Below are 26,865 nucleotides of genomic sequence, written 5' to 3'. Positions count from 1 at the left end.
AAAAAGAAGAAGAAGGGAAAGAAGTTACGCATAAGTAACGGCTGTGGGAATGGACACATTAAGCCACTTCCAAAAGTTCCATCTCACTGAACAGCAGTCATCGGGCTGGCCAAGTGGAAACCACCTCAAGGCTTTTCCAAATTAGCGACATTCTGCCAGCAAGCCACAGTGGCTGCTCAGGGACTCTGACCACAGTCCGAGAGCTGGTCCCAGGCACCCCTGCGTTTGACTTAAAAATATACGAGGCCTCCTGCAGGCTAAGGGGTGGGGGTGGGTTGGCTCTGAATCAGTGTCACGAGCAGGTGTGATATAGGTTATAACTCATTTGTCTGAAAGGTAAAGCAATCATGCTGGGAAGAGGAAAGAGAGAAAACATATTGGCCATGTCTCCCTAATAAACACCACCATCGCCCTTGTATTTTGAAAGTGATTTCCTGAGTGAGAGAGACAGACACGATTAAAGGGAAAACAAAGGCCACGACAGGGATGAACGAGACGAGAGCTGAGAGGATCTGCTTGCCCCGCGAGGGAGCCCGTGCCGGGAGGAAATTCGCCAGGTGGCTCCGGGATGGCACACAGTCCGGGGTCTTATGTTCTAGACAAGGACGTTTCATGGTGGTTATGCCAATTAAGGATGGATGCTAATGGCCGGGGTAGGATGGGATAAATCCATGAGCTCACATCCATACTATGAACCCACAGTCCATACTATGAAATAGGTGACGAATCCTTCAGTGGGCACATGAAGAGGTAAAACAAATCCCACTTTTCACTGTTCAGACTCTCCCTTTAGGCCCAACGCACTGGGATTGCTCACAGTTCACGGCCCTTTATTGGTTTTGCCTAGTTGGAGCCAGCGGGGGCGGGGGGTGAGACACAGCATCCAGTCTTGATAGCTCCAAGGCAAAGGTGCTGCTGAGAAGTTCCTTTTACAGAATGAGCGGTTGGGGCAGGAGTTGGGCGTGGCTCTCCAGCTCACAGCCGCTGGTGGGGAGTGACTGGGATCTGTAGATGGTGTGTCTCTACAGCCCCACAGTCCTGCAGCTGCAGCTCTCCCCTCCCAGAGACTTCTGGCCACGCCCCTCCAACCCCAACGCTCCGCGGCTTGTCCTTCCGCTTAAGCCTCTGGGTCAGACCTCTTCTTGGGCTCGCACTACCTTGCTGTCCTAGAGAAAACGTTCTTCTTGCTCAATTTTGTTCTTTTACAAATTCATTCTCTTGTTTCGGGTTGATAGTTCAGACTTCTCCTTAAATTCTGTTGTTTTTCTATTATCTGCTATACTCCCCTTTCTACACCCAATGTTTGCTAGCGTGAACCAGAGGAGCGTCAGGTTCTGGTGATGGAATCAGACAAGGTAGAAGCAAGGATGGTGCTCTCCTCTGTCCCTGGGTCCAAAGTGTCGCTCCCGGCCCCTGCCCTGCCCCCAACAAGACACACTTCCTGTGTCCTGACCTCCCAGGCAACTCTCAGATGAGAGGAGAGCCTGTTCTGGGAGAGTCCCAGGCCAGGAAGGAGAATCCCAGGTCAGGAAGGAGAATCCCAGGCCAGAGCTTCTCCCGCTCCCACAGGTATTGTTATGGATTGAATGCTTGTGTGCTCCCCAAACTCACATGTTGAAACCCAGTCCTCAGTGTGATGGTGTTAGGAGGTGGGGGCCTTTGGGGGTGATTAGGTCATGAGGGTGGAGCTCTCACGAATGGGATTAGTGCTCTTATAAAAGGGACCCCAGGGAGCTCCCTCGCCCCTTCCACTAGGTGAGGACACAGTGAAAAAACAGCCTTTTATGAACCAAGAAGTGGGCCCTCACCTGACACTTGACCTTGATCTTGAACATCCAGCCTTTGAAAGGCACCCAGTTGGTGGTCGTTTTGTTATAGAGCCCGAATGGGCTAAGACAGGCACTGTGGGTGGCGGCCTCAGCCTGTGGATTATGGGGACGGGCCACACTCATAAGCACAGGTCCAGGAACAGATGTGGCCACTGGAGCCTGGGAATTCTGTTACAGTGAGGAAGTCTGTCCCAATCAAGAAGGAGGTCATTAATTAAGGAGAATTTAAAACGCTGATAAGAGCTAGGGCTAGTGTTCAGAGCGTTAGGCAACCTGGAGCCATCTATAAGCTCAGGCGGGTGCACAGGCAACGCCAAGGCTACTGAGGACGCTCACGTGCAAGTCAGACGTGTGCGAACCTCCACGTGAGCCTGGTGTAACGTGTTTGAAAAGTTCACAGAGGAAAAGGAGGACCATCGGTGGCAGCCTGTAAGTTCTGGGCTAATGCCACCTGCACAGAAGACACCGCGGGACTTTGGTCAGGTTTCGGGGCCCAGAGGGGAACTGTGGTGACAGACAAGCAGGTGGAGGGCTCTGGCCTCCATTCCCCCCCCCCCTTTCCCCCCCTCAGAAAGCAGAGAAGGCCTGGAGCCCAGGAACTTAGGACAAAGAAGGGCAGATACCACCGTGTTACGGGAGTGACTGACGGGTGGCCATGGATGTGTGGAAAGAGACACTCGCCCACCGTGGAGGGTGGACAGGGAACTATTGTTTGAATTCAGTTGGCAAATCCTCACATGTCCACAACTAGGTCCTCCTGGCGTGAGGCTGTGTCTGACAGTCCCCGGCCTTTGCTGGCGATGAGGAGTGAAGTGCAGGAGCAAACACTTCCGAATGGCAGGCTCCTGGCTTTGCACTTCTCTCAAGGCCCCTCACCAGCGTGGCCAGCTTGGGGAGCCTCTGAGCCTGTTTCCCCTGCTGGGAACTAGCCATGGAGGTGCTGGGAGGGTTACCTGGCACGGGAACAGGCTTTGAAAATTGTAATTCACCTGTGAAGTGTCCGTGAATAGTGCTATGATGACACAGGAAGAAGCGAGCCTGGGAGTCTGGGGGCACTTCCTGGGAGAGGAAGGGGTGAGGGGCTAGGAAGGCGTGTCTTGCTCCAGATGCCCGGAATGGCTGTGTAGGAGTTAAAATCACCACGAAGGAGCGACCTGTGAAAAGACACACAAGAGGAGCTGTGGTCAGAGAGGCTCAGGCGACGCAGGAAGTGCCCCCAAAAGTCTGCAAAGGGCAAAGAAGAAAAATGGCCGCAATGCACATCAGGCTGCGGAGATCTGTGATTAAAGAAGAAAGGAGAGAATGAGTAACGAGCATTAAAGTTCTGCAGACAAGAAAGGGGGCCGGAGGAAGCCGCTCCAGCTCTTCCTGCCATACATCCTTCATCACGCCGCGGGGAGGAGGTGGGGAGGCGGGGAGCTTTGAAGGACAAAACGGGCAAGTCAAAACCAAAGCACTAATGAGATAATGAGAGGTTAATAAGAGCGATTTCCAGATCTGTCAGACCACATGGGTGTGACTAAGACTCACACGATTTGGGGGTCCCCTCTGAGATGCTACTGACAGAGGGGGAAGCAGGGGATTTCAGAATCGTGAGCCCTGGAGGGGAAGGACCACTCGGGGACAGATAGGTTAATTAAGGGACTTTCCCCCGGCAAAGGTGTCTCACTGTCCAGCGAGGGGGAGAGCTGGAGAGGGAGCGAGCACACACTGGCGGAGCCTGAGGGTGGGTGTGCCCCACACTCGCCTCCCGGTCAGGTTCCCTGCTTGCTACCCTTGCAGCCTAGAGGTGCAGTGCCCCGTCCAGTCCGTGCCATGTGATGTTTGCAAGGACTGTTATTACTGCCAGGCTGGTGTGTGGGCCGCAGTGTTATACGTGGTGGAAGCTGATAGGGTGACTCAGGGACTAGGATGTTCTCTGAAGACTGGAAGGAAACATGAGACGTGGAAAATGATGGTTGTGACAGTCCCTGGGCTTCTGAGCAAGTCAGTCCTGGCTTCTGATCCCGTGCCACCACCTACTAACCGTGTCTTCCTGGAAAGGAACTCAACTGCTTAGTTTCATTGCCGAGTCTCAGTTTTCTCAGCTATAAAATGGGAATGACGTTACCTGCCTCAGAGGATGACACGAAGGTCCCCTGACATAACAGGTGTGGCACCGGCTTAGCCTCAGGAATGCACTTTCCGGTGCATGAAGGGAAACCAAGGTGCCCGCATGGCAATTAGAATCTTAGTTTGCAGCTGCCCAGACTGCGCCTAACGTTGTCATGTAGACACTGATGGACGCTCAGAAGAGTCACATTACCCCTTTGTCCTGCTCCCATCTTCTGCCCAGGGGTGCCTTCTATAGACCAGGAGAGCCTAAACCAGTGATGGCGAACCTTTTGAGATCGGCGTGCCAGCATTTTGAAAAACCCTAACTTAACTCTGGTGCCGTGTCACGTATAGAAAATTTTTGATATTTGCAACCATAGTAAAACAAAGATTTATATTTTTGATATTTATTTTATATATTTAAATGCCATTTAACAAAGAAAAAACCAACCAAAAAAATGAGTTCGCGTGTCACCTCTGACATGCGTGTCATGGGTTCACCATCATTGGCCTAAACGCTTTAAAGGAAATACCAAGTGCCAGCAAATGCCATGGTGGGGGGTGGGCTTCCTCGCAGCCCCTGGGGTCCCCTGTCGGGCCTGTTCCTGGCCCAGCCCTGTGTTTGCTCCTCTGGGACCTGGTGGGTCTTTCCCAGTTTCAGCTGCTCTGTTTGTACTGGATTTAATGTTTGCTCATCCCTCTGGTTGAGGCCTCCCCGCTCTGAGCCCTTCTCTGTGTCCTGCTGGCACAGTCCCGAAGCCTTGGGTCCCAGGCTGTCTCCTGGATGCGCAAGTCCTCCATCCAACCCTGGCCTAGAACTAGGTGTACCGGTTAATAATGCAGATTTTGTACGAAGTGGAAAATTGGGTCTCTGGATGGTTTGCCTCAAAGCAAGAAAAGTTCTATTGGGATGCTATCCACAAATTACCTGAAAGATGGGGGAAGTGTGTAGCTAGCGATGGACATTACTTTGAATAAAGCACTTTCGATGTTCCTCTTGAAATTATCGTGTTTTCTTTGATTACAAAATCCTCATTATTAACCGGTACACCTAGTAGTGGCACTAATTTACACTGAGGGGTGGATGGGGCTTAAGGCAGGAGTTATTTGCAGCCCAGGAGAACAGAGGGGCGGGGGGCGGATCCTGGGTGGGGTGTGGTGGTGAGTGTGCAGTCACCAGGTTTGCGGGCGAGCACACACCTTTAGGAGCAGCATGTGTACTCCTCCCCCAAGAGAACCCCCTCCTCACCCCCAAAACATCTCCCCAGGCTCTCAGGGGAGAGCATGAAGCACCGGATGTGAGACTCATTGTTGCCCCCAGTCCTCCTTGTGGGTGAGGCTGTGCTGCCCTGGACCTGGTCGAGCCCCCACTCCCACACCACCACCCTGGGCACAAACTCCTGACCTGACAAATGTGACGAGGACCCGCTGGCAGAGAGCTCAGCGCTTTGTTCCCTGCCCTGACGCCTCTGACATACAGCATGTGAGCTGCGAGATCCCATTAGCTCTCCCCTGACCCTGGGGCTTGACGTTTTTCACTGAATTCATTTTAACCAACATTTATTGACTGTGTGCAAAGCTCTGGGCTCAGCATAGAAAAAAAAGGTGAGCTCAGGGAACTCATGACAAGAACAAATCGGTAAGCCCAGGCTGCTCGCCCAGGGCAGCACTCAGGGCAGGAGGACGAACAGCCCGTGAGGGCCAGGGGGGCTGCAGAACTCATCCCGCAGGGCCAGGGGCCAGGCAGTGGGTGCGCTGCTGGTGAGGGGGGACTTCAGAGAGCAGGACTTCAGAGAAGAGGGACGATTGGATGTGGGCCTTCTTCGGAAAGGCCTTCAGACAGAGGGGACCTCGTGAGCAGAGGCATGGAGGGGTGGGTGCGGGCAGAGCCTGTGGTCGCTGGAGAGGGCGTTGGGGCCTGACTACGAAGGGCTTTGGTTAATAGTGGAACCTGAAGGCTAGAAGTGCAGGGCGTCGGGGTCCATGCGATATCTCAGATTGCATGGGAGTACCGGAGTGTGCATGCATTTTTAAAGAGGATTGTCTAGCCGAAACCGGTTTGGCTCAGTGGATAGAGTGCTGGCCTGCGGACTGAAAGGTCCCAAGTTCAATTCCGGTCAAGGGCATGTACCTGGGTTGCGGGCACATACCCAGTAGGAGATGTGCAGGAGGCACCTGATCGATGTTTCTAACTCTCTATCTCTCTCCCTTCCTCTCTGTAAAAAAAAATCAATAAAATATATATTTTTTTTTTAAAAAAGAGGATTGTCTACACATTTCACCAGGATCCCAATGAGATCTAGACTCACCACCGCTGATACAGACCATGGGGATATGTACCTATCAGAACATTCACTGTAGAGATTTCCCAAACATACCAGAGGTGGAGGGAATAATAAAAGGCTCAATGGCCAGTCCTGCTTCAGTTATGCCTCCTCCTCTCCTCACTCTCCTGGATTAATTTGACATTAATCCCAGACATCATATTGCTTCAATTGTAAATATCCAGTATGTGTCTCTACAAGATAAGGACTCCTTCAGAAAGTTTTTAACATAAGCACAATACCATCAAATCATCTAAAACGCTTAACAATATTTTCTTCATATCATCAAAAGCCCAGTTATGTGTTCAGACTTCCCTATTTTTTTTTTTAACAGTTTGCTTATTTGATTCAGGAGCCATAGGCCGCACATTGCTTTTGAAAGTGTCTTTTCATTCACAGGCTTCCATTCCATCTCTTTCCCCTGCAATTCTCGTTGTTGAAGAGATCTGTCCTGTAGCGTGTCCCAGTCTGTTTTTGCAGGCTGCGTGCCCAGGGCGTCATTTATCACGCGCCTGTCTCTGTGTTTCCTGTAAATCGGGAGAGCAGGAGATGTCATCAGATTCCAGTTGGATTCCTCTTTTTCTGAGATTCCTTTAAGAGGTTCATCTCCTTTCTAAAATGAATGTCTGATTTTATGACTCAAGACTGTCAGAAAATAAGCCTGGTTACACATCCAAAAGTTCCATTAATGGGTACTGTTATGTGACCCATTAGAAAAGGAGGTGTGATATGCTCGCTCTCTCTCTCTCTCTTTCCCTCCCCCCCCGCCCCCCCCCCCCCCCCCCCCCACTGTGATTAAGCTGAGGAGGGAAGGTCTCTCTGTGGAGTCTGGGCAGCGACAGGGAGACCTGGGGGCAGGAAGGCCAGTGAGGCAGCTCCAGGAGTCTCCCCAGGTGGTCTCCTGGAGACAGGGTGCCTCTGTGGGCCTTTGTTGAAGACCCCCTGGAGCTGCAGGCGCCCCTCTGAGGCTACAGGCTTGTTTTTGTGACCTGAGGAACTTGACAGCCACCAGAGGGCCAGGAAGCAACTAAATTCAGCAAAATAAATGAGCCACTTTTACAGATATGTTTGCTTATTCTGTCTCTGCTTTGCTGGGTGAATTGGATTTCCAGCCTGTCGCCCCTCCCAAGGAACACAGAATCCACAGAGGTTAGGAGGTGGGGAAATGCCTGGAGCACAGGGGAACCTGCCTGTGGTTTGGTGTGTGTTTTAAAGGAGAAAAACAACAGCTGTTTTTTTTAGTGGCAAACGCTTAAACAGTGAGAACGCCCAGATTGCAATATCTAATCTTCCCAAAAGGTACAAGGAACTTAATGTTTCAAATGGTTTTAAATGTCTTTGGTGCCCCAAAACATTCTTGTTGTCTCTGCCCATCACTTAGTTTTGGCGTCTTCTGAAAATGCAGGGGGTGGGGGGAGGGAGGGAGTGGGAGAAGGAGAGAGAGAGAGAGAGAAAGAGAGAGAGAGACAGAGAGAGGAGAGAGGATATCACACCTTCTTTTCGAATGGGTACACATAAAAGTACCCATTAATGTAATTTTTGGATGTGTAACTAGGCTTATTTTCTGATAGTCTTGAGTCATAAAATCAAACATTTATTTTAGAAAACATTTTGATTCCAAGATGTAATAAAATCATATTGGATGCTGTGAAACATATTACAGCATGCTTTTAGAGGAAAATGATACACTTTGGATAACTCTTAAGGATCTCAACTATTCAAAATAGACTATAAAATGCAAATAAAAATGTACTTGGATTATATTTTGAATTTTGGCACAACACCGTAGAGGGCTGCAGTAGCAACAAGAATGGGAGCTGAGTTGAACAGACCCCACAGGGCCTATCAGCCACGGCGACACCGCTCCCCAAGTCCTGCAGCTTTGTTTGGTGCAGAGTAATGCCGATGGCTCCTCAGCGTCCATTTCCGAGTTTTGAGGAGGCTGATTTAAGGCCCCCGTGGCGGTTGCTGTGGCATGGAGAGAGCAGAGAAGTAGAGAGGCCCCGCCCTGACTTGCAAGCCCAGGAGACTTCTGGACGTAGGTAGTTGAAGAGGGGAAAGGAAGGACCCTGTAGGCCAGTGGTTCTCAACCTTCTGGCCCTTTAAATACAGTTCCTCATGTTGTGACCCAACCATAAAATTATTTTCGTTGCTACTTCACAACTGTAATGTTGCTACTGTTATGAATCCTAATGTAAATATCTGATATGCAGGATGGTCTTAGGCGACCCCTGTGAAAGGGTCGTTCGACCGCCAAAGGGGTCGCGACCCACAGGTTGAGAACCGCTGCTGTAGGCCAATGAGACACATTTAGAACTTGATTATCACTTCCTTGGCTGGTTGACCTTGGACATGATGTTTAAGCTTTCTTTTTGTTCCTTTGTCAATTCATTGGTATGAGAATCTCTTGTTTCTAATACCCAATAAGTGGGAATTAGAAATAATGAGTAGGAATATTGGCTATATGTCAGGAACCAAGTAGTTGTCCAAGAAACGATAGCTCTTATTATTACCAGAACCCACAAAAAAGTAGGTCAATAATAGAGGAATAAATTAGTTATTACTTACAGATGAGGGAATATTTTGTAATCTCCTTTTGTTATTCAGTAAAGATAATATCATGGAATTTCCCTGATGTATGAATATTGAAAGTCTGTGGTATGGTAACCAGTTTCCAAGACAATGTGATGACTATCCTGGTCGTCATAACCAGAAGGAAATGAGCAGTCCCTTTCCACATTGTAACAGGATTGGCCTGTGTGGCCAATAAAATATGGAGAAATAATAGTAGGTCATTTCTGAGATTAGGCCATAATACATATTATGTCCACATGCAGGTAATTGACGTGGGCTCCTTATCTTACACCATATGCAAGAATTTACACAGAATAGATCAAAGGCCTGCATGTAAGGATTAGAACTATAAAACCCTTAGAAGGAAAAAGAGGAAAAATCTTTATGACCTTGAATTAGGCAATGGTTTCTTAGATACGACAGGACAAGCACAAAGAGCAAATGAAAAAGTAGGTAAACTGGGCATCATCAACATTAAGACTTTTGTGCTTTGAGACCAAAGTTTTGATCAAGAAAGTGAAGAGAAAACCCACAGAAGGAGAGATAAAATTTTGCCGGTTATAATTGATAAGGGTCTTGGTTCTAGAATATATAAAGAACCCTTACAACTCAATAATAAAAAGACAAATACCATATTTAAAAATTGGACAAAGGATCTGAATAGACATTTTCCCAAAGAAGATACACAAGTGGTTAATAAACACGAGAAAAGATGCTCACGTTACTGACGATGAGGGGAATACAAATCAAAGCCACAAGATCCCACTTCACACCCACCAGGATGGCTATCATTAGAAAGACAGGTAATCACAAGGGTTGGAGGGGATGTGGAGGAGTTAGAACCCTGATACATTGCTGGTGGGAATGTAAAATGGTACAGCTACTTTGAGAAATAGTCTGGCAGTTCTCAAAATGTGAAACGGTTACCATATGATTGAGCAACCCCACTTGTTGGTACACACTCAAAAGAAATAAAAAATGTCAACACAAAAACTGGCACATGAATGTTCATAGCAGCATTATTCATCATAACCCAAACTGAAAACAACCCAAATATCTATTAATATTAAAAATACTCACATACCACATAACCAAGTACTTACCAGCCAACTTAAAAAATAGAATATTACTCTTGTATGCCCTTCCCCGTGGAATTCCCCTCCCTCCTGCAAAAGGAAATTATGAATTTTATGTTAATAATTTTCTTACTTTTCTTCCCATCTGCCGTATTCTAAGCTTTTTGTTTGCTCCTTTGCTCATCCTGGCAAGACTAACCAATTTTTCAAGTTTCTGGATGAGAAATCCTGACAGGAAAAATATAATACTGGTCTTCCCTCTCCCATGATCACCCTAAGTAACATGGCCTGTGGAATGGTCATGGACCATTAAAGATCAAAGGGACTTTAAATATCATCTAACCCAGAGATGTAAAGAGAGGGCAGGATGCTGCCATTCCTGCACTCATGCAGACATCACTAATCAATCACAGCATTCTTTCATACTGACCTGTCTTGACCTAGGCCAAAAAGTTTCTTTGTTGTTAAATTATAGCCATTCCTCATGATCTAACTCTAGCTTTTCTTCTCTAGAAGTCCATACAGCAACATTCAAGTCCCACTTATTTCTCCACTAACTGCTTTGAACTTAACTTTTCTGGACCTGGTTGGCATGGGTTCCAGGACATAACTTGTAAGCTACTTTAGGGCAGGGGTCTCAGCCTGATCTTATAGCCCTCAGAGTACCTAGCCCAACCTAGGCCTATAGTTGGCACTTCATTAATACCCACTAATTCATCTGCTGAGATCATGTTCAGCCAGTCCCTGAGGGGGTCTCTGGTGACTTGAAAGCCAGAGACCAAATACTCCAGGGTCATGATGTTAGAGAAGTGGCCAGTTCACTCACAGTATCCACAGGTCTTGTCCTAAAAACTATCTACTTAGCTTTCTTATGTCCCAAATTTCTGACTTCCCCAGACAGTGACCTTATGGCCCATCTCCCTGCTTCTGGCCTTCTCTCGCCCCATCAGCCCTAGCATGACTGCTGTGATTGGGTGTGTACCCCGAACCTCCTTCTGGCCAGGCTTCCATTTCTGTTCTGGGCAACTGCCTCGTTTGGCCCCGCCTCTCTCTCCTGGGTGAGCCCCCATGGAGTTGGCCTGGCAAACTACACATCAGGGGACTTTCCTCTCCGGGGTCCATTTCTTTATCCTAGAGCATGAATTTCACTTAATTTCCAGAAAGTTTTCCTTTGAAATTTCACTCTTTGCCATGATTTTGAGGCATCCAAGAGGCAAATCTACAGGATACAAGACAACTGAATAAAAGTTCCAATATTGTCAGCCACCTTGTTGTTTCGAAGGATTCTAACATGGACAAAGCTGTGGGACCAATGAGAGGCTGACTCTGAAATGCTGCACAGTTGAGGGATCAATGACAGTTGGAAGTAAGTTGCCTGATGACTTTCGTCTGTGTCAGCAGAGGCTGGCTGTGTCAGCTGGACCACCTCTGTCCCCTCCCATGATCTCTTACCCTCCACCAGGCTAGCACCAGCTTGTCCACATAGTGGCAGGGATCCAGGAGCAGCAAGAGGGCAAGCCCCAATATGCAAGCACTTCTCAGGCCTCTGTGTCACATTTGCTACTGTCCAGATGGCAAGGAAAGTCACGTGGCCAAGCCCAGACCAGAGCGGAAGAACATTTCCACAGGGAGTGGAGACAGGGAACAAATTGTGTCTTTCAATGCCGTCTACTAACTATAGAAAGGGAAGTAACGTTTATTAAGCACCTACTATGTGCCAGGGACTGTGCCAGAGGTGTTCCTGTGGACCTTAGTTAATTATCACAGTTCTTGGAAGCACTAGTGTCTCTACTTAAGGCAGTGGTTCTCAATCTTCTGGCCCTTTAAATATAGTTCTTCATGTTGTGACTCAACCATAAAATTATTTTCGTTGCTACTTTATAACTGTAATGTTGCTACTGTTATGAATCCTAATGTAAATATCTGATATGCAGGATGGTCTTAGGCGACCCCTGTGAAAGGGTCGTTCGACCCCCAAAGGGGTCGTGACCCACAGGTTGAGAACCGCTGACTTAAGGATAGGAGTAATTGCTCTGAGACACTGAGTCGCTTGCCCATGAAGTTAGCAATAGGGAGCTGAGATTCAAACTGGTGTAGCTGGAGAGCTGGATGGGACCTGCCCCTCTGAGGGATATAGAAGTTAATCACAGTGGGAATGTGCCATGGGACCACCCAGAAGTCCGCCTGAATCAAGCACAAGAATGAGCTCCCAAAGTAGGTCCTGCTCCTCACCTTACAGGGCACAGCCTCTCTCTGGGCAGACCTTAGTCACAGGCAGCAATTTCCACTGGTGCCCATGGCTCTCTACCCCTCACCATTGCAGATGATGAGAGCAAGGTGGGGAGAAGGGAAGCAGTGTGTCCTTTGGGACCAACATCCCAGAGCTGATGGACTCAGCAAAGGGGCATCTGAGGACCTCTTCTCTCTTGCCCCTGTCTAAGCCCGGCTTTGCTCTCTGAGGGCTCATAGGTCACTGAAACTTTTAGACAAGTTATTTTATATATATAAAACAACTAGAGGCCTGTGCAGGTCCCTCAGCCTGGCCTGCCCCCTCTCGCAGTCCGGGACCCCTCGCTCCTTACTGCCCACCTGCTCGCTCCTGCCACCACCGCTGCGCTCGCCAGTCATGAGCCTGGCTTTTGGCTGAGTGGTGCTCCCCCTGTGGGAGCACACTGACCACCAGGGGGCAGCTCCTGCATTGAGCATCTGCTCCCTGGTGGTCAGTGAGCATCATAGCAACCAGTTGTTCTGGCCGTAAAGGTCGCTTAGGCTTTTATTATATAGATTTTGGAAGCCCTAGGTTAAAGATGTGTCTCTAGATGGGCCTCATAGAAGGCCTACTTCAGACAGCTCTCATTTGCTGTGAAATCCCAGACAGCTTATTGATGTGACCCAAACTGTAGTGCCCACGTGGGCACCTGCATCTGAGCAGTAACGCAAATCACTCGATGGACTAGTGATCTGAAGTGACTTCTGGCTCAGAACAAAGGAACTTCTGTCATTCTGGCAGGAGAGACTCCTGCTTGGGAGGCTATTGAAAGCTGCATGGAATCAAGTCAAAGACCATATGTTTGTAAAAATGCTATTTTCAACTTCGGTGGAAACAGACTCAGACGGAAGGAGGCAGAGTGAAGAGGACAGAGCATGAACTGCTTGCAGCAACCCAAACAGGCAGCACCGACTGAGAGCAGCCCTGGCTTTGCCTCCACATTTCAAAAGCCTGAGTCAGGGCCTGATCTCCCAGCCCCCTGTTGACTTCCCGAAGCCTAATTACAGCTCGGGGACCAGCACGTCCCTCTGGGTAACACAGAGGCCTGCATGCAGCCCCGATGACCCCTCTTTCCACACACACGGCCTGAAACAGGAGACAGATGCACAACAGGAAAGGGTTGTTCGGCCCAAACACACCACCCGACCCGGAGCCAGCCTGACGTAGCCGGAATTTCCGACTTCACCTTAACCCACCCTCCGCATGTTCACAAGCTCACTGCCCTCTTTATCCCCAGTGAAAGGGGACGGTTGTCCTGCTCGGTGCCCAGGGTGCCGGTGTGTTTACTCTTCTTTGTGGCGAATAGTTCTGGGCCTGTCCTCTCTCCTCACAAAGTGTCCAGGACAAAGCTCCCCTTACAGATCAAGGAGGAACTGGGGTTCCTGTCCTAGTTCCACTTTCTTCCCCAGGATAAACAGTGTCACCCTCGGCTTTATGAGTTTCTTCCTTATTCTTATTTACTTTAGACGGCTTTTTTTTTTTAAGTGGCCTGACGTCTCATGACCTAGAGATAAAAGCATCATTCAACGTGTCCCGTTGCCTGTAACTCACTGAACTTGCTGTTCAGTCAAGGCCTCGGCAGAGACTAGATTCAAACTCAGATTTTTGACTTTGACTCCGAGGCTCTCACCTTTACGCGATGCTGCGTCCCTGAAGAGGGAGAGAGGGGAGAAAGAGGACACAGGGAACAGAGGGGAAGTGGAGTTGATCGACTCTTCTCTGGTTGCAGGCAACAGCACGGATTCTAGCTGTCATGGGTGGCAAAGGGCAGGCGGCCTCAGAATCCAGTGGAACGTAGGAGAACTGGGCTTGGAAAAGGCCAGAACCAGAGTGGGCTAGAGTCTGGCAGGAGAAACGAATTACTAACTTCCTTGGGACTCTGCCCCTGGAATGAATTCGCTCCAGTGATTTCCTCCTCACTCTGCGGGAGTCCCGGGAGAAAGCCCGACGGGCTGTACTGGGGCTATATGTGTTCCCCGAAGCCTTGGGAGAGAAGAGACGACACACACTGGGGGAAAGACAGCTAACGCTCCAAATGCTGTGAGCAAATGAAGGAGAAATGGATGCTGAGTGCCCACAGAGCAAATTACTGCTATGTCAGAACTTTCTAGGTTTGGGGGGGACTACGTTTCTGGCCACCCCAGACCGCATTAGGGCTGAGGCAGGACCCTGAAGGTTGAGACTTATTCATGCCACTGACATGACCACCGTCATCACCACCATCTTCTTCCAGCGGAGATGGGCTGGGCCCCACATCTTCCAAACCTGGTTGCTGGGAGGCAGTGTTCTCCCGCTCAGGAATGAGTCCTCACTCATAAACTTACAAGATTCCACTGTAAGGCTGAAGACCAATCAGCAGCTTCCACTCAAAAGTGTAGACACACCGTTTTACAAAGACCAGGCATAATGCAGTGGCCTTTATAGTCCAACAACGCGTTGGAAGTCGAACACCATTTACCAGCTATAAGACTGAGAAAATACCCATCTATTCTCTGAGCCTCAGTTTGTTCTGCTATAAAATGTGAGGATCATAACGTGTACTCACTCTGTCTCCATCTCCATGTTGTTCTAGCAAATGGAACAAGACCGGTCAGAAATTTGTGAGCTATGGACTATATGCAGATGCAGGAGGCATTGCCATGGCTTTCATTATTATCAAGTGAGGTCAGGCTGCTCAGAGTAAGTGGATGGAGGCAGGAAACACAGCTGCAAACCACAGTAATGGAGTGGAGTTTGGAGGATGCAATCACTTGGACTTTCAGATTCTTCTCAACTTCAAGCAGTGTGAGCAGATGAGGCTCCTCTAGATTCCGTCGGACATCCCCAGGCCAAAGGGCCCGAGGGTAGAGTTATAAATTCCACCAGTAATGTTCAAAGCTCTGCTTTAAGCTTTATCTCCTGTACTGAGAACCCAACTGCTAAGCCCTTCCTGGCGAGTAAGCTCCTTGAGGCAGAGCATTAACAAAGCTGGGTCGCCTCCAAGCTTCCCTGCTCTGCCTTTCATGGGTTGGCATCACACAGAGATGGAACCTGATGAAACGCATCCTCTCCCACCCCTGCCTGTATCTCCTTGGCCGCCCTTCCTGCAGCTGTGCTCCAAGATGAGCATTTCAATCGTCGCTCACTAATAGCTCCACCTCCCACTCCTCCAGGAAGACACGCACGCCTCTCCCCGCTCACATGCCCCACTTCAAGCCATCTGCACGCACTCAGGGCACTTGCCACCTGACATCTTGATGTTCAGAACCATCTAAAGCCTCTGGAATTTCATATTTATGCCCCCGGAACGTGAAGCAGAAAGGCCAGCCCTTTCGTGTCTGTATTCTCAGTGTTTCACACAGGTCCACGGAGCTGGTCTGTCACAAGATGGGCTCGGTCTTATATCAGTCTTTTGGCTAATTTCTCATTGCCTTCCTCATCCTTGACCCTTAGTGATTATGGCAGACCATCTCTTCTTAAAACCCGACTCCCACTCCTTTATTGCTTTATTGCTTACTTACTTCCGGAGGCTTCTGAGGTTACGGACTCTGTTATTTCCTGCTGTGGTCCCAGCACGCAGCACAGTGCCTGACCCACTGCAGGTGCTCAGAGGGTGGGAAATGGATGAGTGCCTGCATGTCAGAGCCCTCCGAGGCTGCTGTGACAGATACTGCCCCCATCGAAGTCAAAACTAAGCTTTATTGAGCAGCATGCTGGACAGGCTTCTGTCCGCCTGGTCTCCCCACTTTGGGAATAGAAATCATCTTTGCTGCAGTCACTTGGGGGGCCCTTCAGGACAGATTTACAATATAATGATATCCAGTCGGGTTTTACTGTAGAGCTTCTAAGAACAACAGAAGAATTGAAACTGTCTACACCTACACTATGGAACGAGCATTAGAGGCAGTTGACTGTAAAGTAAACTTAAGCATAATTATACCCTGTGAACCACAGAGCCACAGCGGGATTCTGGTACTAATTTTCCATCACTCCTCATCGAGGATCAGTGAAAATCCTCCGCCAAGTGTGGCTCAGGAAGTGTCTCTGTTGTCACCTGGGTTGGATTTATCATCTGTGTGCCCTGAATCCTCTCCCTCCAGCTTCCAGCATGTTCCGCCCCACACTGGCCGTTCCTTGTACCAGGATCCTTCACGCCAGGACCTGGGTCTTGCGCAGCCTCCTTATGTTGTGTTTGCAATTCTACATAATTCAGATGTTAAACTAAAAATGTGAAAGTGGAAAGGTGTGAATAAAGGCTCCCAGAACATCAGTGTTAGAAGCGACATTCAACATTATTGAGTCTGACGATGGTTTTGCCTCAGGTGCCAGGCCAATCAATGTCATGTCCAGGCTTCACCATGAAATATGTAGAGACCATTTGGTGATTCGGCCTCAGGCCAAGGACGAGGAGTGGTGGGCCATGGGCCACACGTTTGCTTCCTTGCAGGAAGGCAAGGATGTTGTAGGGATGAAGGGAGAGCAGGATTTAAGTTGAAAACAGCACAGGTATTTTAGGAAACTGGAGACTTGATGGCAGAAATAGTCTTCTTTTACTCAATATCACTTTTCAACCCAACAAGGCTAGTAGCCAAGTGAAAAATGGTATCATAAATGCCTGACTGGTATGGGGCAAATTGTAAATTTTAATTTAAGACATTGTAATTTAAAGTTGACAACATGTGATGACACAGAAAGATATAACAAAGGGTTATAAAATAAATTATTGATCATTAATAAAAATAAACCTATAGGATTAAAAGAGATAATAGAACTTGTAAGTTACCTGGCCCTCTGAATTTTAATGCTAGCAGTAAAACACAAAATTCCTAATTTAAAAATTCCAAACCTAAAACTAAAATGTTCAATGATGGGAACTAAGTACATGAAGGTTTATATACCTAATGGACTATTATGCACCTATTCAACATCATGAATATTATAAATGAAGGCTGTAGAGCAACGTTGGGGAATGCTTGTTATGATTCCAAGTAAAGCCATAATTTTGTAAACACAAGACAATCACAACTAGGAAAAAAATTGCTTCATTGGAAAAAAGCCCTCTAGTTCTTTCTGTGGTAAGAAAGGGTTAATGTCATTATAGCTCTCTCGTGTTTTCATCTACTTATTAGGCATCAAAATATTAACAGTATTTGTACTCAAGAGCTGTAATCATGGGTGATTCTTTTTAAATCCTCACCCAAGGATATGTTTATTGATTTTAGAGAGAGGAACACAGAGAGAGAAAGAAAGCAAGAGACATCATGTGAAAGAGAAACATCAATTGGTTGCTTCCTTTAGGCGCCCTGACCAGGGATTGAACCCAGAACCTAGGTATGTGCTCTGACCAGGAATCGAACTGGCAGCCTGTTGGTGTACTGGACGATCCAACCAGCTGAGCCACTCAGGCAGGGCTCATGGGGGATGTTTGTTAGTTTTATTACATCATCCCATCTTGTTTAGTGTAGCAATATTAGAAAAGAAATAAATAAAAGTAAAATAAAATAAAAGCATTTACAATTCTATCCTGGATAGATAACATTTTGGTGTTATCCTTCCAGATATATTAATAACCTGTATGTATCTTTATTTTATAAAATTAGGATCACACTCAGCATCCAGGGACTATTAAAACCGCCGACCTTGCGCGGGCTGGTGCCACCTGGCCTGGGTGGGGGGCGGGGGGGGGGGGGGGGGCGGCTGCCTCTCTCCTCCACGTGGAAGTTCACGGGCAGTCAGATCACAGAGTCTGTAACTCAATCTCAACCAAGTCTGTATGTTGCATCTATAAGGAGACTTTAAACATAAAAGCAAGAAAATGTGCAACCTCCCCAGTTTCCGCAGAGGCAGTCCTTCTCGGGCGATCTGATGAGCTCTTTGCTTTTGTCCTAGAAGAAACCAGTGAAGGGCAGGGCGGCTCAGCGAACCTCTTGCCCTTTGCCAAATGGGGTGTGGAGAGGAAAATGTCAAGTGGTCCTGCTGGAAGCACCTGGCCAGGAACATCATCCTCAGGGAGGAGGGCGGGGTGCCCGCCGGGCCTCTCCCGCCCACCTGGTGCCCAGACACAGGCACTGACATCATGCCACCCTCTCCATGCCCAAGATGCGTGCCCACCAGGGGAGGGAGGCCCCAAAGCTCTCCCATGTTGCTATGGAAGAGGCAGGAAGGACACAGTGCAGATAATGAGGATGAAGTGTGTGTGTGTGTGTGTGTATTTCCCTTCTCTTTCATTCCCAACCAGCTGCAGGGAGAGCGTGAGAGAAAAGATACCCAGCCCCCCCCAGGGGACTGTGAGCCACTTGGGGTCCTGTATTAGATTCCTGGGGCTGGTATAACAAAGTGCCGCAAACTGGGCGGCTTAAAGCAACAGAAATGTATGTTCTCACAGTGCTGGAGGCTCAAAGATAAAAAAAAGGGGGGCGGTCAGCAGGGCCCTGCTCATTCTGAAGCCTCGAGGGGAGGCCTCATCTGTGCCTCTTCCAGCATCTAGTAGCCCAGGTGCCCCTTGACTGGTGGCATCTCAACTCAGAGCTCCGCCTTCACCTGCACATGGCCGTCTCCTCTCTGTGTTTGTGTCTTCATGTGAGTGTGTTTCCCTCTTCTTATAGGGACGCCAGGCATTGGCTTAGGGCCCACCTTACTGACCTCATTGTAACTCGATTACATCTACAAAGACCTATGTCCCAGTCAGATCACATTCGAGGATACTGTGGGTAGGAACTTCAATGTATCTTTTTGGGGTTCAACTGAATTAATCTTCTGTCACTATTTCAGAGGTTTCTGGAAGGAGCAACTAGATAGGACAGACTACCTAAAAATCCTACCACTCTGCCTGCCACACACCCCTATAACACGCAGAAAACCTGTTGGGGTCTCCCTGACAACCGTGGCTTTGCTAAAGCCATTTCAGTTCTTTGGGCCCTGGTTGTCTCATTTACTAAACGAGCTGAAGCAGGGACTTGCATGGTGTTGACCTGGACATCGTGGTGAGAACTAAGTGTCATACTGATGACTATGAACTGACTAAGGAATGCAAATCCTTCCCTTCGTTCCTACAGGTGACTCACACAATCTGTGGACCTTCCTCTTCACACACAGTCAAAGGCTACTTGCCAGTGACCCACAAAAATTTGGTACTCATAAACTAAAATTAGTGTCAACCTGGTTTACCAAGGACTCGGGTTTGTTATTCCACACCTACTGTCCATGGGTGGAATTTCTCCAACTTTTGGAAGGATGGTTTTTAGTTAGTGCTTCAGGAGTTGGTAAGAGCTGTTGTGGTTTCTGATTGCTGTCATTCGTACTGTTTATTTATAAATTGCTATTGATTTTGTGCCCTCATTACCCATTTTAGTCTGATGAGAGATTGTGGGTTGTCCTGAGAGGGTATTTTTGGCCCATAAATTGACCACTATCTCCATGTTATATATAAATGAATTACAATTCAATAAGTAGTCACTCATGTGCTCCTATTGCTTAAGGAGATATAGACCGAATTCCTTACAGTTTGCTCATATGGTAGAGTGCCCAGCCATACCAGTTTGCTCACAACTGAGGGTTTTGCCAGGATGCAAAACTTTTAGTGCCAAAACCAGAAAAATGTGGGCAACCTGGCACCAATGGTCACTGTGCTGTTTAGGGGCCCTTCGTTGTCGGCTGGCTTGCCTGTGCTATCCTAATAAATCCTTGTGCTATTCTAATAACTTTCATCTTACAAACAAAGCTAGTATAATAAAATCAGCAGGGTTACTTTTGAAACCATAGACCATCCTATTTAATAAAAGAGTAATATGCAAATTGACCATCACTCCCACACATAAGATGGCCGCCCCATGTGGTCAAAGATGGCCACCACAAGATGGCCGGCAGGGGAGGGCAGTTGGGAGGGACAAGGCCTGAAAGGGAGGGCAGTTGGCGGGGACCAGGCCTGCAGAGGAGGGCAGTTAGGGGTGACCAGGCCAGCAGAGGAGCAGTTAGGCGTCGATTAGGCTGGCAGGGGAGTGGTTAGGGGGTGATCAGGCTGGCAGGCAGAAGCAGTTAGGGCCAATCAGGCAGGCAGGCAGGCAGGCAGGCAGGCGAGCGGTTGGGAGCCAGCAGTCCTGGATTGTGAGAGGGATGTCCGACTGCCACTGATCGGGCCTAAACGGGCAGTCGGACATCCCTCGAGGGGTCCCAGATTGGAGAGGGTGCAGGCTGGGCTGAGGGACAACCCCCCTCCGTGCACGAATTTCATGCACCGGGCCTCTAGTTCATTTATAATGTAAAATCAAGTGTATTATGTGAAGTTCTTCGCTTGTAACATGAATAGAAAGATGTGTATGTTGCATGTTCAACAAGTTCAGTGTGACATATTCATTTGGTTCCTCTACACCCCATCTCCCTAGTGATCAAGCTCAGGAGAGGTATGAAACAGACTGGACGTTGGTGTGTTTTGGCCCCCACCCAGGTGAGTATAGTCATAAAGGTTTAGGGATCTGGTTAAAGCAGGGGTCCTCAAACTTTTTAAACAGGGGGCCAGTTCACTGTCCCTCAGACCGTTGGAGGGCCGGACTATAGTTTAAAAACAACTATGAACAAATTCCTATGCACACTGCACATATCTTATTTTGAAGAAAAAAACAAAACGGGAACAAATACAATATTTGTATTTGCATGTGGTCCACGGGCCGTAGTTTGAGGACCCCTGGGTTAAAGGATTTATAAGAATGGTCCTCCTCCCTCCAACCCCCTGCAGCCTATGGTTGCAAGTCCACCTGAGCTTAGTTCAAGGTTGTAAACAAACGCGGATTGAGAATCCCCACCTCGCGGAGCCTCCTGGAGGTCCTTCCTGGGAGTTATCCGAAGGTGGGTCATTCTCCTCGCCTTCGCCTCGGGAGATTTCGGTATTGCTTCACCCTCCTTTGACTAGCATCCACTATGGATTCTCTCGTTTGGCTCCACTGTTTCACAGCAAGGGGGCGGGGAGGCCGGAGAGCTGCCATCTACTCAAATGTCCATCTTCAGCAGGTCAGCACGTGGGCTGTGGGCTTTGGGATTTTGGTCTAATGTGACTTAGTCCTCACAACAACTCTATGAAGTATAACCGATCCTACTTTGTACACCAGGAGCCCGAGTTGAAGTCCAAGCTGGCCTTCTGCGGCCCGAGTGTGCTCACACCTGGAGTCCTCACCATGACCCACAGCCTCTGAGGTCCCAAAGCACCCAGGGCTCCACTCACCTGAACAGAGGTCACTTTCAAATGGTGAAAGGAGCAGAAGCTTCAAAAAGCTCAAACAAACAAGAGGCTGACAATTTAAGAATAAAACCAACATGCACTGGGCCAGGAATGGAAGCGCCTGGTGGGTCCCTCCTCAGAACTCATTGCTCCTAGTTTACCCCACATCCTGGCGACCCCTCCCCTGCCGCTCAGGTTGCATTTAGGGCTTCGTTTGCTCGTGGGGTATTGTGGCCGCCGTGAAATGGGAGGCAGCTCCCCCCCTCACACACCATCTCTTTTTGAGTCCTCTGTGGGTAGAAACAAACACTTTTCTGCCTTGTATTTCCAGAGGAGTTGGGGTAGGAGCTATGTTGTGACTGACTCCTGCTCAGCCACTCGGTTATTCTGTCCCCTTGGCAGGGGACGGACACGCAGCATTCCAGACAGGGTTCGTGGTGGGACTGCTATTTGTTTTGCTGCTAATCCCACTTACGTGGAATTAATTTACTCCACTATTATAACTCTCCTTGCTTCCTGCCCCGACGGGCTCCTATAATTTACACCTGACTGCTCCATTATGCTCTGCTTCCTGGGCTAAGGGTTGGGAGCTGGGGCTCGGGTGACTCGCTGGAGAAGGTCATTTCTACAGAAGAGAGGTTTTCTCATTATAGCCTGAGCGGGGTTACTATAAAAGCGGCAGTGGTGGGTTTTTCTCTCTCCCTAATAGCCAGTGCCCTTTAGGCCAGCCCTTTCTAAGGAAGTTTGTTTACTATTATTAAACTTCTCCTTAATCCCAAACACCGGCGGCTCCAGTTTGCTCCGCGTGCAGACGAGCCTCTGGCCGCTCCAGTGGAAGCCCAGCCCGGCTCTCACCTGCCCGTCCTTGATGAAATGCAGCTCAGCTGCTCTAGGGCCGTTACTCACAAGGTTTTACAAACACCTCTGACAAAGAGCAGAGGCTGCCAACTAGGCCAGGGCCTCTCTCCTTCCTTGTAGGCGAACTAGAGGCCACTGGCATTGAGGCTGCTGGGGACAGGGCTCTTCCACGGAAGCCGCGCTGGCCTCCTGCTGACACCCCACAGTGAGCTCTTGGCCTGGGCAGACAGTGGCGGTGGGAAGCGAGGGGGCGGGGGGGGCGGGGCGCGTGGTGGCCTAAAGATCTGGTTTAGCCTCCTGGAGGCACTGTCCCATTCCTCACGCACCTCCATACCCGATCTTCTCGTTTGTGTGCCTTGGGAGGGAGTTGAGAAGGGGTGTGGGCAGTCCAAAAGCTTGCCTGGGACGGTCTCTTTCAACACCGTGCATTGACTACTTAAGCAAGTTAAGGGGCTGGATGTGTAAAATCCCCAACATCTCCTCAGACTCCCCATTGGCTGTGGAAGGAAGCCTGCGTCAGCCAGGCATTGCGTTCTCGGCAGCGGGAGCCTGTTGTCCCAACTATTTCTGATCATTGCTTTTCACTGACCCTCTTCCCACCCAGCTGTGCCCTCCTGATCTCTCCGCCTGTCCCCACCCCCCTGCCTTTGCCAGGCGGTGCCCTGGAGGAACTAGGTGCCCTCTTCATCCTTCACTCATCAAATCTGTTCACTCATTGAGTCTAGAGCAGTGATGGCGAACCTTTGACACGCGTGTCAGAGGTGACAGGTGAACTCATTTTTTTGGTTGATTTTTCTTTGTTAAATGGCATTTAAATATATAAAATAAATATCAAAACTATAAATCTTTGTTTTACTATGGTTGCAGATATAAAAAAATTTCTATATGTGACACGGCACCAGAGTTAAGTTAGGGTTTTTCAAAATGCTGGCACGCCGAGCTCTTTAAAAGGTTCGCCATCACTGGTCTAGAGTGACCTCATTCTAGCTCACGCCCCCGCTGCTGGAAGAACCACTCCCTGACTCTACGTAACCACAGGCAGCTTGTCTCTCCCTCAGATTCCATAGTGTGCTCTGTGCAGATTCACACGGCATTGGGGTTGTTAATAACCCTTATATGCATGTTTCTGGTTTCCCCCCCTAGACTGCAGATGCTCTGAGGCCAGGGACCATTGCTTCACATTTGGGTATAGCCCTAACATAAGTGGTCAGCAATTAGTGGGACTTGTGATAAACCACTTGTCTGCTCGTTGGATCCAGAGTGTAGCTTCTGAACATGACTTTTAGTATCTGAAAGACCTCAGTTCAAAACTTGACCTTAGGCAAGCTATTCAGCTTCACTGGGCTTGTTGCCTTATCTGTGAATGACACTCAGTGCGGATGGTTCTTGGGTTTGCTGTGGATTTAAGTGAAGTAACGCACATGCTATGCTCGGTGGGTGCAGTGCTTGGCATGGAGTCAGGACTCGATAAACAGCAGCTGTTACTATTATCATCTGGTCCTGTTTTGGGCCTGTGCCCAGGTACCTCTGCTGCAGCAAGACTCAACAAGTAGCAAATTAATGGAGACGCTGATTCTAGGAGAGGCATCCTAGAGGGAATGTTGAAGTGAGTTATGGAAATCCAACAAGGAGAGTAATCGAAGCTTAACCCAGTCCTATTTCTCCCAACTTTTCAACAGCCTGCAGATAGACTAGGTTTTAGCGGGTTCTCCGGAGATTCCAGAGCTTTCCCCAGAGGCAGATTGACTGTGCACAGCTCCAAAAACCCGTGCTTGTCCCCTGACCTTGAACATCACTAGCAGCCACTGAGGAAGGGGGCTCGAGTGCCTCATGGAGTCGGGGGGGATCTTTCAAGGCAGGTTGATGCCTTGGGCCAGAAATGCAGCTCACCAGCCTGCACCCAGGTTCTGCATGTGGCAACGCCCTGCCTGCTTCCTGGTCTCTCACCTGGATACATTGATCTGTGTGCAGGTTAGTTGGTGTCATTGACTGTTGAGGTAAGTGTGGGTGCTGCTGGCCCAGGATGGAAGCTTCTAGTGTGGGGGCCCTCTCTGAGGAATCTTCAAATCTGAAACGGAAAAAAAATCTTGTTCCATTTCTTTCTTTTTTTTTTTTTTTTAAATTAAATTTTTATTGTTCAGATTACATTTGTTCCCCCCCCCATAACTCCCCTCCTTCCAGTTCCCGCCCCACCCTCCGCCCTCACTCCCCACCCACTGTCCTCATCCATAGGTGCATGATTTTTGTCCAGTCTCTTCCCGAATCTCCCATTCCCTTTTCCCCCACAAGAATAGTCAGTCCATTCCCTTTCTATGTCCCTGATTCATTATAATCACCAGTTCATTCTGTACATCAGATTATTTATTCACTTGATTCTTAGATTCACTTGTTGATAGATGCATGTTTGTTGTTCACAATTTGTATCTTTACCTTTTTCTTCTTCCTCTTCTTAAAGGATACCTTTCAGTCTTTCGTGTAATACTGGTTTAGTGGTGATGAACTCCTTTAGCTTTTCCTTATCTGTGAAGCTCTTTATCTGACCTTCAATTCTGAATGATAGCTTTGCTGGATAAAGTAATCTTGGTTGTAGATTCTTGGTATTCAGCACTTTGAATATTTCTTGCCATTCCCTTCTGGCCTGCAAAGTTTCTGTTGAGAAATCAGCTGACAGTCGTATGGGTATTCCCTTGTAGGTAATTGAGTCTCTTTCTCTTGCTGCTTTTAAGATTCTCTCTTTGTCTTTTGCTCTTGGCATTTTAATGATGATGTGTCTTGGTGTGGTCCTCTTTGGATTCCTTTTGTTTGGGGTTCTCTGAGCTTCTTGGACCTGTAAGTCCATTTCTTTCACCAGGTGGGGGAAGTTTTCTGCCATTATTTCTTCAAATAGGTTTTCAATATCTTGCTGTCTCTCATCTTCTGGCACCCCAATAATTCTGATATTAGTCCACTTGAAGCTGTCCCAGAGGCTCCTTACACTATCTTCACACTTTCGGATTCTTTTTTCATTTTGCTTTTCCAGTTGGGTGTTTTTTGTAGAATCTTTGGTTTGATTCTTGTGCTCCTCTGGTCTGCTATTGGGTATAATATTCTTTATTTCAGTCCGTGTATGCTTACTTTCTAATTTCTTTATCGTAGCATCGAGGGTCTCATTAGTTTTCGTGAGGCTCTGCTCAAGTTTATAGCAAGCCCTCAAAATTGCGATTTTTAGCTCCATATCCTCCATTTCTGTCATGTTTTTTTGTCTCCCATCTTTTATGCTTTCTTGGTGCACCCCCTTGTGGTCTTTGTGCGCAGTCTTATTCTAGCCAAGCCTTAATTGTTGTAGTTAACACTAGAGGGATTTGACCACCAGGCTGACTGGCTGTAGGAATCAGCTGTGTGGAAAACGTCTGTCCTCTGGGGAGGCGCTAATCCAGCCTTTGCCTGAGGCGATCGGCAAATGGCTCTGCGCAGGGCTTGGGCGGGGCGGGATCAACAGGGCGGGAGGAGGGAGCAGCTATGGCTGCTCTCAGTCCATCCCCAGGGGCTCTGCCTCTCTGTCCCAGCGACCGCTGCAAACCACGGAGGGACCGTAGCCAGACAGTCCCGCTTCTCCCGTTTGAGTCTGGGTCCCTAGAGACTCGCCCGGATCTGTAGCCCAGAGTCTGAGACTCACTCCTGATTGAAAACGACAACCGCGCCCTCAGCCACCAGCCCGCTTTGCGCTCGCACCACCGCACCACCGTACCTTTAAATTTTCCACACCGCCTCCTCTGAGCCTCGTAATGCTGTTGTTTTTCCTTCTAGTTGAAGAGTCTCTCCTCAGCCAGCCTTCCTGTGGTTCTGGTTGATGTCCTTTCCGTCTTTTAGTTGTATTTTTGAAGTGGTTGTTTACGGCGGCAGTCTCCGGTGTTTACCTATGCCGCCATCTTCGATTCTCTTGTTCCATTTCTTTATGTGGTGGCTTTCTTCTTATTATTTTTAAACTAGTGGCCCAGTGCACGAAATTTGTGCACATTAAAAGGGAATTAACTAGAGGAAATATTTTAATATTGCTATTTGCTCTTTCTCTATAATAGAAGTGTCGGAGATGAAAGAAAATTAGTAAAATGTATATGAAAATCTTCCTCCTGTCAGAGTCTGGGGTGCACCACGGGACCCAAAATCAAGTCCCTGCCCACCCACATGCACCTCGAAATCATGTGAGACCCAGACCCGGCCAGCCCCACCTCCATTGGGTTAGATCCAGACCTGGCCGGTCCCACCCTTGTCAAGCCCCGCTGGGTGGGGTCGCAGCCTCAGGTCCCCTGGCCTGGTGCCAGGTGGGGGGCACATCCTGAGGTCCCCCATCAATCCCTGCCAGGCGGGGGGTACGGCCTGAGGTCCCCTGGCCCATAGTTGGGGTAGAGGGCACGGACTGAAGTCCTCTGGCCTGGCGCTAGGGCGGGGGACACAGCCTGAGATCCCCCACCAACCCTGCCAGGCTGGGGGCACGGTCTGAGATTCCCTGTCAAGTCCCACCGGGTGGGGGGCATAGCCTCAGGTCCCCTGTCAAGCCCCTCTGGGAGGGGGGGCGCAGCCTCAGGAAATCTGTCAAGCCCTGCTGGGTGGCAGGGGGCACAGCCTGAGGTCCCCTGGCCCAGCACCGGGGTGGGGGGCACACCTTGAGGTC

This window comes from Myotis yumanensis, unplaced genomic scaffold (assembly GCF_028538775.1).
Source record: "Myotis yumanensis isolate MYYU_CA2020_CCGP unplaced genomic scaffold, mMyoYum1.0.hap1 SCAF_13, whole genome shotgun sequence".
In the NCBI taxonomy this organism is placed as follows: Eukaryota; Metazoa; Chordata; class Mammalia; order Chiroptera; family Vespertilionidae; genus Myotis; species Myotis yumanensis.
The sequence above is the reverse complement of the archived record's forward strand: the minus strand, read 5'-3'. Positions refer to the sequence as shown.